The sequence below is a fragment of the Montipora capricornis genome, unplaced genomic scaffold (genome assembly GCF_036669925.1).
Source record: "Montipora capricornis isolate CH-2021 unplaced genomic scaffold, ASM3666992v2 scaffold_176, whole genome shotgun sequence".
NCBI classification, from domain to species: domain Eukaryota; kingdom Metazoa; phylum Cnidaria; class Anthozoa; order Scleractinia; family Acroporidae; genus Montipora; species Montipora capricornis.
The window spans coordinates 1,201-20,171 of NW_027179937.1; the positions used below are offsets into that span (position 1 = coordinate 1,201).

At 44.6% G+C, this 18,971-nt stretch overlaps 1 long non-coding RNA gene across 1 annotated transcript in view; it reads right to left on the reverse strand.

The window, feature by feature from the left end:
- Positions 1 to 696: 696 nt before the first annotated feature.
- The window catches only part of LOC138034778 (uncharacterized), a 33,687-nt gene continuing 15,412 nt past the window's right edge, over positions 697 to 18,971 (reverse strand). The window contains exon 2 of the long non-coding RNA XR_011129204.1: positions 697 to 18,796. This is a non-coding gene — a long non-coding RNA (uncharacterized lncRNA). The remainder of the gene's footprint in view (positions 18,797 to 18,971) is intronic.

Sequence of the window (18,971 nt, forward strand, 5' to 3'; positions counted from 1 at the left end):
AATAATAAAGAAAATAACAAGAAATAAACCATAAAATAAGAAGTGGCCAAAATATTAAAAAGAAGAGAGAATAAATGACCAAAATGCTGAGGAGAAAACAGATAATAAATAATGAAAAATATAATAAAAATGAAAATAAGATAAGAAATGTAAATAAAAAATGCAGGTTTCTTTGTCATTGTCTCACTCCTATCACTACGCCGCGCAGCGGGGAGCGAAGTGACCGAAGGGAACAGAGCGCTACGCGAGAGCGCGGCGTACGGAGTGAGACATGAACGAGGAACCGAGGTGAATGACGAACGGAGCCAAAGAACCCGGATTTTTTTCACTTATTTTCTCTCTTTTTTTCTTATTTTCATTATTAAAAATCCGGGATCTTTGGTAATAGACTGCTTTTGATAGAGGATTACAATTATAGGATTTTTGTTACCTTTCCGCAGCTCTTTGTCTAACTCTCAAATCCTTGGTTCCCAGTGTTCCCTCTCATCGCTCCTCTGTTCACTACGCTCCCTCGTTCATTCTTCTCTCCGCTCCTGTCGTGTCGCTACACCTTCGGTTCCGCTTCCACTCCATCCGCTCCGCGGGACGAACGAGTGAACGGAGAGAGCGAGAGAGTGACGCGGGAAAGGATGGAGACATGGAAGCGGTTAACCTTTCCTTTTCCTTTCGTACACCATCAATCTCATGACTTAAAAGAATCCTGTATGTGAAGGGTTTTATCTTATTATATTTTAGAAAAAGAAAAGAAATGAAAAGATAAAACCCTTCATAAATGGTGTTTCTAATTGGTAATAGACTGATAATGGTTGATCTGGGGCTGAGTCTTAATGTCTTGAGTTACCTTCCGGCTTAGAGACCAGTCCAACCGCTGCATCTCCTTCGGTCCACATTTCTCCACTCACTCCGGTTCGGTCCGAGAGAGGCCACGGGGGCCGACCGAACCGGGTGGAGAAAGGGATGGACAGGGACATTAAATCCTACCTATGATATCTTGAATCCTTATGTTACCAGGACTAAATTATTAATCACTTTAGTTCCCTTTATGACTTAGAAATTATATTATTAGTTACCTATGACTTCTATAATCCTCTAATTAGTACCTTATATCCACAGGACTTAATATCCTATATTATTAGTTTCTATTTTTACAGGACTTAATATTATCCTATTATTAGTATCCAGTTACCTTATGTATTGACTTAAATTCTCTTACTTTAGTTCCTATATTATATGTACAGGGAATTAATACCTATATAGATCCCTTATTTATCTATGACTATTTGAATCCTTAGATACCAGCCCCAGGACTTAATAAACCCTTAGAGATCCAGTACAGTTATTATTGACTTAAATACTATCATTAGAGTACCAGTACAGTGACTTATATCCCTACTTTAGTTCCAGTAGATATCATATACAGGACTTAATAATTTATATAATTAGTACCTTTTCTGTTACCCAAGACTTCTATAATCCTATATTGATAGTTACCTTATTGACTTCTTAAATATTTCCTTAGTTAACCAGGATCCAGGCTATATTTCCTACCTTGATCTCTTAAGTTACCTATGATATGACTATTGAAACTTATTATTAGTATCCAGTTTGACTTATCTAATCCTTTTCTTCAGTTCCCTTTGTATAGACTAAATGAATCCTTATATTAGTTACCATTATAGAGAATTTGAACCTATGATAGAGATCTACTTACAGGACTTATCTATTTATAAAATTAGTTACCAGTTACATATGACTATAAATTTATACTTTAGAAATCCAGTTACCACAGGACATTAGAACCTACCTTAGATATCACTTACAGGGTTATTTATCCCTACCTTAGATAAGTTACCTTTGTATGACTTAAAAATATTATATTAGTTACCTATGTATAAGGACTAAATTTTATTCTTCAGTTACCTTTCTTACTGGTTTAATTAATCCTATATAGATATCTTCACAGGGACTAACTTTCCATATATTAGATCTATTACAGGGCTAATAATTTCCTATATAGATCTCTTAAGTTACCTTGAAGACTGAATTTAATATGTTACTTAGTTATCCAGTTATCCAGGGTATTAATTTCCTATATAGATATCCCTTTCGTTACTGGTATAATTATCCCTACCTTAGATATCTATTACAGTGACTTATCTATATATTTCCTTAGTACCTTTTCTAGACTGGTATTATTTCTACCTTAGTACCTTTCCTTTTCTTACAGGCATTAATCCTATATAGAGTTACCATTGTAGGACTAAATATTTCCTGTTATTAGTTACCAGGTCCCTTTGTATAGGAATATTTACTGTTACTTTAGTTCCAGTTACTATTGACTTAAGAATTTAATATTAGTTACTATTGAAAGGACTTATCTATATATTACTTTAGTTCCAGTTATACAGGCATTAATTTACTATATAGATCTACTTACTGGACTAACTTACCTATAATATATACCTTAGTTACCAGGATTATGACTGAATTTATACTGTTCCTTAGATACCAGTTACCTATGACTTAATTGAAACTTTTCCTTAGTTACCTATGTAAGACTGGGAAATATACCCTATATAGAGGTCCCTATGTATGACTGAATTTTAACTATCTTTAGAGTTCCAGATATCCAGGCATTATTGAACCTATATAGAGTTACCATATTGACTTCTATAACCTATTATATAGATCGTTACAGTGACTTAAATCCTATATATAGATCCCTTCCTTATACATTCTACATTACAGGGATTAACATATCATATCTTTGTAAGTTACCCCATGTACAGGGATATTTATTCTATTAGTTCCCTTTGTAATAATAGATAATAATATGATAATCCCTATAATAAGTGAATATATGATATGTATAATAATATGATAGTGCCTGTAATCCCTTTAATAGTACCTTTTACTTATACTATATACACTATATTACAGGGATTATATTATAGGATTATTATACCTTCCATAGATCCCCTTTCCATTCCGTTCCCAACTCGTCCGGTTCGCCGGGTCACGGGTGTGGGTGGTGGGTGGTGGCGAACCGGACGGGGAACGGAATGGGAGAAGTAATCAAAGGAAGGTTGACCGTGTACTGGCGAATCATTCTCTGAGTTCAACCGCCAGTCAAGGAAGGTCCAACATTCCCCTTTCTTTTCCTGCTCTTGGGACTAAGCCGCCAGGCGAGGAGAAGTGTACCGGAGTGAAAGACAGGCGAGGGAACGAGCCGGGAGATGAACGACGGGACACGAGACACGCCGGTCCGTTCTCTTCTTACCCCCTCCACACGCCTCGCTCACGTCTGTCACTCCTTACGTCGTTCAGCCGCTTCGCGTGACGAGTGGAGGGAACCGAAGGGAACCGTAACGAGAAGACGCGAGGCGGGTGAATGGCGTGTGACAGACGGCTCACGACGCTACGCTACGGAAGGGATCATTATGTGAGCCGTTTGCCTCGTCACACGCCCCGCCTCTCGTCCCTCGCGTCTGTCGCTCATCCTTCACTCCATCCACTCGTGCCGGAGGCGAGACGTAGGCGAGGCGAAGGTACGAGAGGTGGAGGGAGGAAGACACGAAGGGACGGGCCGCTACACATCACTTACTCCACTCGTTCCGCGGGCCGTGTCCGTCCCTTCCCCCACCTCTCTTCGCTCCGGTTCCCTACGGTCCCTTCGCTACGCGAGGTGAGAAGGACACGAGTGGTGAAGGTAGAGAACGGCGAGTGGCCGACTCACGAGCGGAGAAGAAGGGACAACAGAGGGAACCGGTTAGACGACAAACAGAGACAGGAAACCGACATCCTACCGTAGTGACATGTCGCTCACCGTTCACTTCGTCTCTTCATCTCTCTCCACTCCTTACCCTCGTTCCTCGGAACGGAGTGAAGAGGATGAGAGGCGAGTGTAACGAGACGAACAGACGATGAACGAAGTGAACGAGGATGGAGCGAACGAGTGAGCGACAAGAGGCGAGTAACGACCGAGGATCCTTACGACCCAGCTTCTGTCGGATCATGTCTTACCGCTCAGCCTGGTCTGCCTCATGGTCTGTCATCCTCTGCTCATACCGTTCCCATACCGTTCACCTTGGCTGCTCTCAACCTTACCTCACGAAAGGGATCGTTCATGAAGGTTTCAATCATCCTTGGTGACCGGAGGGAACGTAGTGAGCAGAGGGAGCCGAGGATGGGCGGAAACCGAAGTGAACGGTCCCGTGTGTCGTCTGGAGTGGTCGATTCCCGCCCGTTTCTTCGTCACGTTCGGTTCATCTCGTCTCTTCCTCGGCTCTTTTCACCTCTATCCTCGTCGCTTCTTCTCATTCCACTCAATCCGCTCCGAGGAACGAGGTGAGTGTAACGAGCCGAGTGACATAGGAGCGGGGAAAGAACGGCGAAGTGAATGAGGGATGAAAGACCGTTCCGTACGCCGTTCTTTCCCTCCTCCGTTCGTCACTCACTCACCTCGGTTCCCTCGTTCCTCCGGAGGAGATGGATGGAGAGAGACGTAGACGACCGACATCCTGACGAACGGAGGTACGAGGAGAGGAACCGAGTAGACGAAGGGAAGAGGTGATAGACAGGCAAAAACCGTCCATGAAATCCTAAATTCACTTCTCATATCTTTCTAATCACTTCCAAGCCTTTCAATCATCAACAGTGGTCACAGGATGGCGGAGACAGACGGTGGCCACTGGAGGTGATTGACGAGGCGGGTCGCTCACTCACCTCACGCTCACGCTTCCTCTCACTCGTTCCATTCCGCCCGGAGGAACGGCGGAATGGGTGAGAGGAACGTGAAGCGCTCGCTTCGCTCACTCCTCCCTGCGGGGCGAATGACATGAGACCCGAGTGAGCGAAGAGAGAGCGTAACGTGAGTGAGCCCTTCCGTCGTCTATCGCCTCTCTCTGCTCGGTTTCTCTCCTCACGCTCATTCCATTCCCTTCCGGAGGACGTCCGAGCAGAGGAACGAGGCGAAGGACAGACGACGGTAGGGAATGAGTGAGAAGAACTGGCAAAAGATTTCAAGGATTCATAGGTAGACAAGGAAGTGACAGTATGACAAGGATAAGGTACTAAGGAATATATGATAGAGAGTTAATAATCCCTACTATAGATAATATGTATAGTCCCTGTAATATGATTGTAAAGTGAATATATATTAAAGGGATTACAGGGATTATAGAGATAGTTAATAGAGATAATATAATATAGAAGTAGTTAATATATATCCCTTTCTTACTTCTATATTATATTATTACTTCTACATTATATTATATTATCTATTAATCCCTTTGTAGTAAGGATAATATAGAGAGTTAATATATGATGTAATAGATAAGGTACTATATAGATATACATACTATATTATCATTATATCATATATTAATAATCCCTTTGTACTTCCAATATAATCCCTGTATAGAAATAGTACTAATAATATAATAGATAAGTCCCTATGGTAACTGGTTTCTAAGGATATATTTAAGAAGTCATATCAATAATAGATCTATATAGGAATTAAGTCAATATGGTAACTAAGGAAATATTAAGTCCTGTATCAAAGGTAACTAATATAGGATTTAAGTCCCTGTATAGAAACTAATGAAATATTTATTTAAGTCCTTTATCATCATATATTCTCTCTATCCTTACTCCTATCTCTTTATCATATCTCTACAGGTACTAATATCATTCTATTCTTTTATCATCATATATTAACAGGTACTATAACTACATCATATATTTAGTCCTTACTATACATCATTACTTTACAGGAATTATCTATCCTATTATTATCATATTACATTATTATTCTACAGGGATTAACTTTCCATATATTATCACTTTACTATACATTCTATTACTTTACATTATATCCCTTCCTTATATCATTATACATATATTAATAGTAAAGGAAGGAATTATACATATATTAATAAGGAAGGGATATAACTACATCATATATCTATATAGTACCTTTATGATATGATATAGTATATAGATAAAGAGATAGTATATAGTGTAATAGAATGTATATAGATATAGTACCTTTAATATATACATTCTATTAACTATCTATATACATACTATATCATATCATACAGGGATTAATAATATAGTAAAGTGATAATATTATTAGTTCCTTTGTAGATAGTTACCCCTGTGTTCCGTTCCTCTTGTCACTCTGTTCCCTCTACATCACCTCCCTCGCACCCTTCACTTCACTCCTTTCCATCCGTTCCGTGAACGGCACGAGTGATGGAGGTGATGAAAGAACCGAGGGAACGAGTGACGTGAGAGGTTAACCGAGTTCCTGCCGCTGTTTCCATGTCTTAATAATCTTCACCATTTATTTCCAGTTCTTTTCACATTATCAATTAATTATTTATTTTCTTTTTATTTTTCTTCTTTTTGGTGTTATTGTCCGGCTCTTGGCTCATTTCGTTCACTCTTTACATCACTCACTCCATTCGCCGTCCGCCGGACCCCGTTTCGCCGGCGAAACGGGCCGCTGCGCGGGGCGAATGGTGGGAGTGAGGTAGGTGAACGTAGAGAGCCAACCGAGGGAACTTACGATGGACGGTTATCTCCTTGACACGGCTCCTTACCTCATTCCTCGTCACTTCTCCATCCCCTCCCATTCCCCCTCGTCTCGCTTCCGCCCGGAGGGCGCGGCGGAGCCGGCGAGACGTGGGGAATGGGATGGGGATGGGTGACGAATGGAATGAGGAGCCGCCGAGCCTCGTGTCTCTATGTCGGTCGGTGTCTCTCGTCTACCTCCCTCACTCGCCACGGGCTCGGCGTATGGTAAGGATTAATAATAACTGTATGGATCTATATATAGGATTTAAGTCACTGTAACGATCTATATAATAGGTTATAGAAGTCAATATGGTAACTCTATATAGGTTCAATAATGCCTGGATATCTGGAACTCTAAAGATAGTTAAAATTCAGTCATACATAGGGACCTCTATATAGGGTATATTTCCCAGTCTTACATAGGTAACTAAGGAAAAGTTTCAATTAAGTCATAGGTAACTGGTATCTAAGGAACAGTATAAATTCAGTCATAATCCTGGTAACTAAGGTATATATTATAGGTAAGTTAGTCCAGTAAGTAGATCTATATAGTAAATTAATGCCTGTATAACTGGAACTAAAGTAATATATAGATAAGTCCTTTCAATAGTAACTAATATTAAATTCTTAAGTCAATAGTAACTGGAACTAAAGTAACAGTAAATATTCCTATACAAAGGGACCTGGTAACTAATAATAAGTATAAATAAGTCCTTAAAAGAGATATTAACAGGATATTAAACCAGTCTAATGATATGATAAAAGGTACTAACTATATTAACTATTTATTTATCCTGTTATCATATTCTTCTGTTATCATATACCTTGTCTCTTCACAGCTTATAATATTTCTATGATTTCTTTATTATCTTCTCCAAACTAATAATTACGGGAATGCTCGTCACTCTATATCCACTACGCGCCGCAGGCACCGCCGAACGGCGTGAGGCGCTCCCGTTCACCGGGCGGAGCCCGTCCCGAAGGGAGAAGTGATGAGGGAGCGCCGAGGGACGAGAAGCGGTGCCGTACGGCGGCCACGAGCGAAGAGCCGCGGAGCGGGCGTAGCGCTACGGGACGGAAGAAGCGACCGAAGTGAGCGATGAACGGCCCGTCTGTCACTCACACCGTCCATGCCTCTCTCGTGCCTTACGCTCAGCTCATTCCATTCCCGAGAGGCACGAACGGAGGAACGGAGTGAGTGACAGAGGACGGGCCGAAGGCGGGATGGGGGGCCCGTTACGAAAGAGGGCCCCGAGTGTAGCGAGGAAGGGCGTGAGTGAGTGACGGGCCCCCGGGGCGGGTAAGGGGTGTGACTGAGAGTGGCGAGCAGGAACACGAGAAGCGGACGAAGGGAGGGATATGACAGCTATTTACTTGAGACATTTTATTATAATAAGAGAAGTTAATAAAGAAATGAGATTATGAAAGTAAATAGCTGTCACATAAGGACTAAATGATAATTAAATCCTAAGTTCCATTCGCATTCTGGATCTAGGATATGGACCATCATGAGCTGTGAGGGAAAGACGGAACCTACCTTAGTTCCCCAGGATATAACCATCCCTTCCTTATTATCCCATTATTATTCTATTATCATCACTATAGGACATTATTAAACCATATTATAGTTCTTACCCACCCCATTATATCATATATCCCTTTATTAACACTATTACAGGGATTATTACACATATTAAAGGGATTAACTAATAATATAATATAAATAAGAAAGGGAACTAAGGTATAATGATATCATATATTAAAGGGAAAGGTATTACAAAAGGATTATCATTACAGGACATTAACTATCTATATATCCTTATTACATCATATATTATCCCATATCATACAGGCATTAACTATCTCTTCATATTAAATCTGTAAACCCTTGTAAATTAGAATCCTATTAGTATCATATCTTATACATTATCTTATCTGGACTGGTATATTATCCTTATTATTAGTACCTTATTGACTTAATAAACTTATACTTTAGTACCTTTATACACCCTATGATATGATAAATTATACCTTAGTTTCTTTATGGTCGGTTACTTCCGGTCCTTGGAATCTTCGCTCGCGGCTTCTTGTCATTGTGTCAGCCGCTCATGTTCCGTTCTCTCACCACTTACGTCCTCCGTCTCATTCCATTCGCCTACGGCACGTAGTGGAGAGTGAACGAAGTGAGCACGGAACGGAGTGACCGGAGGTGAATGAGACGAGAGGACAACAGAACCAAGGAAGTAAGATCGATAGGCGGGATGGATTCTCGGTGTTCTTGCCATCCCGCCCCCTTCCCCACCACTCACCATCCTTTCACCCGCCGTTCCGGCGCCGTAGGGGAGGTGAAAGGTGGGTGAGTGGTGTGGAAGGGATATAGTACTAAGGTAGGGATAATAAGTCAATATTTAAAGGGACCTGGTAACTAAAGTATAGTATTTATTAAGTCATAGATAACTAATTTTATATTTCATAAGTCATATCATAGGTTCATATTTCCTGGTAACTGAAGGTATATAGATAGGTAAGTCCAGTGAATAGATAAGGTACTAAAGTGTATATTTTAGAAGTCAATGGGTGTTACGCTACGAGATGGAACACATTACAAATATAATATCTGCTTCTGATTGAGTTTCCTCTTCTTATTCTTCTTCTTTTAATATTTGCAAAGATTCCAACTAGTGGATTTTATAGGATTACAACTTCTGGATTCACTTTTTTATCTTCAACATTATTATCTTTTATGAGACTTTCTTAATTATAAGTTTTATATGATATTTTACATAAGTTATTTTCTGGTTATTTTGCTATCAATAAATTTCTAAAGCTGTAAACGGCTCATTATTCTTCTCTATTATATTATCTTCTCTGGAATGAGCCGTAGGCGAATGGAAGTGGGGAAAGAGACGGGCGTAAGCAGAGGGAAACCGATGGAATGGCGAAGCGATGGAAGCGGTTGACCGTGCCCGTCTCTTACCCACCTACGCCTCGTTCCGTTACACTTCTCTTCGGCTCCGGAGGAGACGGGATGGGACGTGAGTGGTAAGGAGCGGACCAGACCGACGACGGAAGGAGACGGTGAGAAGTGGAGGAGATGTACCGACGACACGGCTCACGCCTCTGTTTCTGCCGCTGTCTCGTTCCCTACGTTCCCTTCTCTCTACGTTCGCCTCGTGTCACTCCTATCCTCGTTCCACTCGTGAGGTACGAACGTAGAGAGAACCGAACGAGACAAGGGAACGAGGATGTGACACGGAAAGAGGCGAAATGACAATAGAAATCTGTTCCAACCTTAGGAATAATATGAATCCTAGGGTCACTCATAAACAGAGGAAATCATTGGTTACAGGATTTTATTAACCTGTCTCATCTCATTATAAATCTAATGATCTTTATTATTATCATCATTTTACTTCTAATGATATAAATCTTCTTATTTTTTAATAGTTACAGGATTTAAGATTTTATTATCTATCAAATTGTCAATTATTCTCTCATATTATTACCATTCCCGTCGGAGACAGGAGCGAGCGAAGTGAGCGCTACGCGTCTCCGACGGGGATGTGAGGGAGGTACGAACCGACCGAGAGAGAGAGACGCGTAGCGGGCGAACGGTCGTCCTCGGTTCCTTTCCACCTTCACTCCGTCCCGTCATTCTTCCGTCCCGTCGTTCCGGAGGAAGTGAGGAACCGAGCGACCGACGTGAGGAACGAACGAGGGCGTGAGGGACCGAACGACGAAGGGACGAAAGGGACGGGGGAAAGGGACGGAACGGTCACTCGTATCTTCCGTCACTCACTTCGCTCGTTTGTCAGTCTCTCGTTCATTCCCGTTCCTTTCCCTTCGGTTTCCGTCACTTTTCGTCCACTCCTTACAGTCGCTTACCGCTTCGCTCCGGAACCGAAGGTGAAAGGAGCGGGAATAATGTGAACAGGAAATTAAACCCAAAGAAATAAGAAGATTATTATTAAGATATAGAAAAATAAGATGAAAACATAATAAAGAAAATGAGGATTTTTACAGATAACCGTCTATTACAAAGAATTATTGACCATTAACTGCCAAGGAACAAATCATCCAAGAAGCATTCTATCTTTCATGGACATTTCTATCCCTGCGGTTTGTCTCTGTTCGCCGGTTATTCCCCTCGTTCATTCGCTTCTCACGTCGCTCATTCACTCGGCTCATACCCGTCTCACGAAGTGAAGTGGAACGAGCCAAAGGCGAGAGAAACGGAACGTAGAGAGAGGATGATAGGCGTGAGTAAATGATGGGGAAACAGGCGGTTATTTCCTTGTTACGGTTCACTTCACGGGTTATTCACTTCCCTTCTCTTCCCTACCATACCGCCTCGTCTGAGCCGCCTGTCTCTCACTACGCTCGTTCCTTACGCCGGCGGCTCGAACGAGGCGGTATGGAGAAGGGAAGTGAAGAGAGAGAACGACAGTAGCGAGATGAACGTAGAGAACGAGCGGCTTGTCGTTCCTCTGTCACTCAAGGGCTCATTCTCCGTCCATCGTCAGTCACTCCGCTCCTTCCATTCTCGTCCCGGAGGGAACGGAACGAGGAGTGAAAGAAGCGTAGCGCAGGGAACGACGAGTGGAGTGAACGACGATGGACGAGGATAGGAGCGGAAACCGGTGGATTTCTTATGTTACGTCCGCTCCTGTCTCATTCCCTTCACCTCCTCATCACGTCTCACTTCATCTCCGATCCGCTCCGCGGGTGAGACGTGAGGAGGTGGTGAATGGAATGCGGAACGGATCTAGGATGTTAGCCGCCTGTCCCGTCTGTCTCTCGTCACTCTCATCCTACCGCTCACCTCATTCTCTCGGGTCTCATGTTCCCCTCGTTCATTCCCCTCGCGGAGCGGATGGAGTGACGTAAGGAGCGACAGACGTGAGGCGTAGGGGAATGGGAACATGAGACACCAGCCAGACCGAAGACTGTTGACGACTCACGCTATCACCTGTCAGTCTCGTGTCTTCTCCTTACGGTCATTCGCCCGCGCAGCGCCTTGCCGGCCACGGAGTGAGGGAGCCGAAGGTGGACGGTGCCGGCAAGGGAGCGGGCGAATGGATGAACGTAAGGAGAAGATGAACCGAGGACGACGAGCGTAAGGGGCGGGAGTAAGTGACGTGGACCCGCCCAACCTTCCTCGGCTCACCACTCGCCTCGTCACCCTACCCGCCCCCACCTCACTCCTTACACTCGTGTCGTCATCCTTCCTCCACTCGTTACACTCGTGAGGTGAATGGAATGAGACGAGAGATGTGACGAGAGGATGATGACGACACGGGCTGGGTCTCATGTCTCTCTACGGTTAGTCTCGGCGATATGATGTCTCAACCGGTTAGTTCCCAGTCATCTCCGTCCTTTGTCTACCTCCCTCACCGTTCCTCTCACCGTCTCGTCACACTCCACTCCGCTCCGTACGAGCCGAGCGAGGAACGAGTGAGGTGAGGGAGGTAAGGAGTGGACACGAGACGGTGAAGAAGAGACGAAAAGAGAAATGTGATAAGAGAATAAATGAAGTGAAGTGACAAGAGATTTATGATGTGGTTCCGTTCGTTCTCTACGGTCTCTCTCTTCACATTACGCGCCGCAGGCGGGAGCCCGAAGGGCGCTACACGAGACGAAAGAGGAACCGAATGAGACGAGTGGCGCCCGAAGGAGCGACCCGACGTAGCGGCGGTACGCGACCGAAGGGACGAAGGAGTGAGGGATGCGGTCACGAGAGAGAGACACGAAGAGAGAGATACGCCATGAGCGAGGAAGCGACGTAAGGAGCGGATGAACGAGTGGCGTGTCTCTCTCTTGGCCCGGTTCCGCCGACTATCTCCGGCGAAGGGCCGTGTTCCTCGTCTCTTCTCACGTGTCGGCTCGGTTCCCGGCGACCGTAGCGAGCCGGAAGAGACGACATGAGGAGGCCCGAAGGGATGGGGCCGACGAGGGAGCGTGTGAGACGGTGGCGAGAGGGATGCAGGGGGGTGGGTTGGGGTGACGAAGGGGAGAGGCGACCCGAGGAAGCTTAGACAGGTGGTTAGAATCCTAGCTTGGAGGTGAGACTGAATGGCCATGAAATCTAGTCCCAGCTGCAGCGGTAAGACTATTGAAAATACGAGTGTTATCCAGACCAGGCGTTAACAGTTCCTTAGGTGGTTCCCGTGTCTCCTCTTCTCACTCTCACCGCTCTTCACGTGCTTCCCTCACCACTCGTCACTCACCTCCGTCCTTCGTCCTTCGGTTCGTGTCTCGTGAGTGAGGTAAGACGTGAGGAACGAGCGGTGAGCCGAATGAACGACACGAGACGTAGGACGGAGGAAGGGACGAGAGTGTACCGAGCCCGAAGTGACAGAGAAACGGCGGGCTCGGCCCTTCCTCCCACCTACGCCTCTCTCGGGTCGTGTCTTCCTCGTTCCACTTCGCTCCACTCGTTACCACTCCCACTCGTCACTCGCTCCTCTGTCACTCGTTCCTCGTACCGCTGCGCTCGGCGATTGGAGTGAGGAAAGGAACGTAATGAGACGGCAAGCAGCGGTGGAGAGGAACGAGGAGAGACAGAGGAGCACAATGGAAACAGAAATGATGTTACGGCTCATCTCCAGTTCTTTCCCCTTTCCCTCACCACATCCCCCTCCTTTCGTTCCGTCCGGAGGACGCCGCTACGCGGGAAGAACGAAAGGGGGATGTGGTAAGGTGAACGAGGAAGTGACGAAAGGAACCGACACGGAACCGAGACTGAGAGAAGCGAGCCGAACATAACCAGATAAGGACTTCATTCTCCCCATCCTGGCTGTTACCATTGTGACCCAACAGATTAACTCCTAGAGACAGAGGTGTGAGGGTGAGTGAAAGGAACCGAGCACCGATGGAACGACGGAGCGAAGCGGTTGGGTCCTCGGGTCATTCTGTCTCAGCCGTTTACCGCCTTGTCGTCTCGTCCCTCGCCTTTCATTCATTCCGGCCGCAGGCCTGGGCGAGGGGAGTAAGTGAAAGACGCGAGACGACAAGACGAGCGGCTGAGTGAACGACCCTCGCCCGCGGTTCACTCTCTTACCTCTTCCTCGTGTCACCGTCCGAAGGACGGCCCGGAGGGCGGAGTGACACGAGGGAGAGGACGAGAAGAGAGTGAACCGAAGACCGACGATACGGGCCGCTTACGCTTCTTTCCTCTCGTACATCGCCCGCTTCTTCCGGTCGTCTCTCCCTTCGGCTCCGCCTCTCGGTCGTTCCTCCCTCACGCTGCGCGGGCGATGATGAGAAGAGAGGAAAGGAGTGAACCAAAATGTTAAATTCTTTAGTCATTTATTTGTATTTATTATTTTCTTCATTTTATATTTATTGATATTCTTTTTGCTATCTTCATGTCTTAATAATAATCTCTTCTCATATTTTTTACTGTTCTTTTCTTATTTTTTCCATGTCTTTCATCACTTCCAGTTCCAATAAATATAGGATATTAATATTCTTTCAACTTCATTTTATTTTTCTTATATTTGCAATAATTTTCTATTTACATATCACTTCATTTATTATTTGAATCCCTTATTTGGTTAACATTATTATGATTTACTTTTTGGTTTATAAGATTCTTTTACTTTCATCTTTACAGCTTTTAACCATTAATTTCTTATGTTTTAGTATTTTATAATATTTTTCTCTTCTTATTTCTTCTTATTAATAATGTGATGTGAAGGGACGAGCGAATGAACGTAGAGAATGAGACACGAGCTGCGGTGGTAAAGGGATAGGTGAACCTCATATTCTCATCTCTCAACTCGTGGCTCATTCTTCGCTCATTCTCTACGGTCGTCTCGGTGTCTCTGTCGGTCCACCTTACTCCCACTCCTTACCTCGTCCCTCGGAACGGAGTGACCGAAGGGAGTGGAGTGTGACGAGGGACGGGAGTAAGGTGGGACGAGACACCGTTCAGATGACATGCCGGTAACCTACCTCACGAGCAGAGCGAGTGGCGGGCGGTGTCTCGTGAGTTATCCGCCCGTTCACCTCTCGTTCCCTCCGTGCTCCTCGTCTTTCGTCGGCTCTCTACATTCCCCTCCTCATCCTCGTCGCCCGAAGGGCTCCTCCGGAGGGGGTAAGGAGAGGATGAACGGGGAACATGTGAGACGGAATCCGAACCGAACCACCTACGGAGGGACCAGGAGAGTAAGTGACATGGCATCGGTTAACCCTTGATTTGTGGCTCGCCAAGGATAACAGGTTCTTGAATCCTAAGAGCTCCTACAAAAGGATTCTGATGGCACCTTCATGTCGGTTCATCTGGCTCGGTTGGTCTGGTCGTGAGTCGTTCGCCCCGTCATCCTTCCTTTGGCTCACTCTTCACTCCCATACCGGCCCGAGCCGAACCGAAGGTGAGGAGAAGGGACGGGATGGGGTGTAGAGGGAAAGGAAGGTGACGAAGGGCGAGAGAAACAGGAGCAGATGAACCGTATGCTGTCTCCTTACCGTTCCGTCACCTTCTTCGTTCCCTTCTCACGCTCGGTTCTCTACCTTCACCTTACCCACTCCATTCTCTCGGCGAAGCCGCCGCTACGCGGCCCGGAGGGAGAGAATGGGGAGTGGGTAAGGAGAGAGTGATGTGACAAGAGAACGAGGATTATTACCGGTACACTGTCAACCTCTCCTCATTCTTCTCCTTCACATCACCTCCTCTTCTCGTGCCGAAGGGAGCGGCACGCGACCGGAGGTGGAGAGGAGGTGGGAAGGAGAAGAATAATGTGAGTGAACAGACCGGAGGACTGACAGAACTTGGAGTGGATTCACCTTCCAGACCTTTCATCTCATAATCCTTTCGCTTCTCATGCTCACCGTTCATATCCCGTTCCGTTCGCTACGCGGGAAGCGAACGGTACGGGAACGGTATGAACGGTGAGTGAGCGAAAGGTGAGAGAGGATTATCGGCGGCCCATGATTCACTGTGCTACGCTCAACCTTCCCTTGATTCGTCTCACCGGTTGTTACCCCTGTCGTTCGTCTCTCTCGTGTCATTCCATTCCCGAGAGGAACGACGAAGGAGTGTAACGAGAGGAATGGGATGAGAGAAGGAAGGAGCGATGAGCGGGTGAGAGAAAGAACCGGCTCACATCACTCTTCACGCCGGTTCTTGTCACCCGCTCACACCTCGCTCCTTTCACTCCTTCTCTCACTCGGTGCTCTCTACGTTCACCCCTCGTTACGAACGGAGTGAGTGAGGAGCGAGGGACGTAAGGAGCGAGTGACGACACGAACGACGGGAGTAACAGAGGGGTGAGCGGGATGGAAAGGTAAAGAGCGACAGTGAAGAGACCGACCATCCCGCCTCTGTTTCTCCCGGTCGGTTCATCCTTGCCCTTCACCTCCTGTCGTTCTGTCGTGTCGTGTTCCGTGTCCTTCGTCTCTCCACACTTCACTCCATCCCGCCGGAGGCGAGGGAGGTGAAACCGACCGGAGCGAGGATGGGAGGAGACAAGGTGATAAGGTGAAGGAACGAAGGACCGCCACCGTGAGCCGTCTCCGACCGTTCGTCTCACATTCCGTTCCCTTCACATAGCCGCCGGAGGCCTCCGAGTCGAACGGAGTAAGACGAGGATGGCCGGAGGTAGGAGAGGTGAGAGGAACAGACGAGGATGTAAGGTAGGGAAGAGACAGGGAAGTGAGACGTGGATGAGCGGTTAACCGGCGATATGGACCGGCTTCCTCATTCCCTCGCTGCTCTCGGTTCTTCATCATCCTTTCTCATATCTTGGTCTAACCGCTCATCCGTCTCACGTTCGCTCTCTCCGTGTGTCGTCTCCTTACGTTTCCGCCACCCGTCGTTCACTCCGTGAGACGAGGCCTTGAGTGAGGAACGAACGGCGGCCGGATGAGAGGAGTGGGTAAATGACGGAAAGTGGCGGGAACGGGGACGACTCACGGTAAGAGCGGCGAGTAACTGACGTGGATGGGCTCCGCCTAACCTTCATTCTCCCATCCCCCTCGCTACCTCCGCTCGGCTGTGTTTCGCCTCTCTTCCTTCGGCTCACACGCCTCACGTCGCTACGCTCGGTGAATGGAATGAGAAGAGGCGACCAGACACGGCGGCTGTAAGGTTAGGAAAGGTCCTAAGGTAGCAAAATTCCTTGACAGGTAAGTTCCGTCCAGCATGAGCGGTGTAAGGACTTCCTCACTGTCACTACCCTCGTCTCTCAGAAATTGAGTCATCCTTGATTACGAGGAAGCCAACGGCCTGACAATAAGACCCTGAGCACCAGTTTTCTCTTGTCAATTATTCTCTCTTCTTATAATCCATACCCGTCGGAGACCGGCCCGCTCACCTCACTTCACTCGGCGCGGGGAAACGGGCTCCGCCGGGTATGGTAAGTGGAGTGAATCATGAACGGAACGTAAGGAGCGACAGACAAGGAATCGACCACCAATCACCCGGCTTCTTCCAAGTCTTCTCCGTTCATGAGCTGTCTCTATCCCTTTATCATTCCCTTCCTTAGTTACCTATGACTTCTTAAACTTAATATATGACTTAAATACTGTTACTTTAGTTACCATTGTTAAGACTTAAATATACTGTTACATTAGTTACCATTGAATTAATAAATATATAGTTAGTTAGTTACCAGTTACCTTATGTACTTATGAATTATATTATCTCTAGTTACCAGGGATACATAAATCCTATATTAGTACCTTATCTATACAGGGATATTAGACCCTATAAGACTTATAATATTTACATTAGTTTCTATACAGGGATATATCCTTTCATTAGTTACCAGTGATATGATAAATCCTATTACTAGATCCCTTTATTATTAGTTAATTCCTGTATTTATGAACTTATTATATTATTAGTTACCTTATGTATTGACTTAAATTCTCTTACTTTAGTTCCTATATTATATGTACAGGGAATTAATACCTATATAGATCCCTTATTTATCTATGACTATTTGAATCCTTAGATACCAGCCCCAGGACTTAATAAACCCTTAGAGATCCAGTACAGTTATTATTGACTTAAATACTATCATTAGAGTACCAGTACAGTGACTTATATCCCTACTTTAGTTCCAGTAGATATCATATACAGGACTTAATAATTTATATAATTAGTACCTTTTCTGTTACCCAAGACTTCTATAATCCTATATTGATAGTTACCTTATTGACTTCTTAAATATTTCCTTAGTTAACCAGGATCCAGGCTATATTTCCTACCTTGATCTCTTAAGTTACCTATGATATGACTATTGAAACTTATTATTAGTATCCAGTTTGACTTATCTAATCCTTTTCTTCAGTTCCCTTTGTATAGACTAAATGAATCCTTATATTAGTTACCATTATAGAGAATTTGAACCTATGATAGAGATCTACTTACAGGACTTATCTATTTATAAAATTAGTTACCAGTTACATATGACTATAAATTTATACTTTAGAAATCCAGTTACCACAGGACATTAGAACCTACCTTAGATATCACTTACAGGGTTATTTATCCCTACCTTAGATAAGTTACCTTTGTATGACTTAAAAATATTATATTAGTTACCTATGTATAAGGACTAAATTTTATTCTTCAGTTACCTTTCTTACTGGTTTAATTAATCCTATATAGATATCTTCACAGGGACTAACTTTCCATATATTAGATCTATTACAGGGCTAATAATTTCCTATATAGATCTCTTAAGTTACCTTGAAGACTGAATTTAATATGTTACTTAGTTATCCAGTTATCCAGGGTATTAATTTCCTATATAGATATCCCTTTCGTTACTGGTATAATTATCCCTACCTTAGATATCTATTACAGTGACTTATCTATATATTTCCTTAGTACCTTTTCTAGACTGGTATTATTTCTACCTTAGTACCTTTCCTTTTCTTACAGGCATTAATCCTATATAGAGTTACCATTGTAGGACTAAATATTTCCTGTTATTAGTTACCAGGTCCCTTTGTATAGGAATATTTACTGTTACTTTAGTTCCAGTTACTATTGACTTAAGAATTTAATATTAGTTACTATTGAAAGGACTTATCTATATATTACTTTAGTTCCAGTTATACAGGCATTAATTTACTATATAGATCTACTTACTGGACTAACTTACCTATAATATATACCTTAGTTACCAGGATTATGACTGAATTTATACTGTTCCTTAGATACCAGTTACCTATGACTTAATTGAAACTTTTCCTTAGTTACCTTGTCGCTTCGTCTGGTCCTCCGCTCGTCTTCTCCCCGTGTCTCGCCACCGTCTCACAGTCTCACTCGTCGGCCGTAGGGAAGGGACCGGCCTCCTCACCTCACTCCCTTCACTGTGTTTCGGTCCCTCGGTACACGCCTCCGGCCGACAGGGACAGGGACCGGCCCGCTTCCT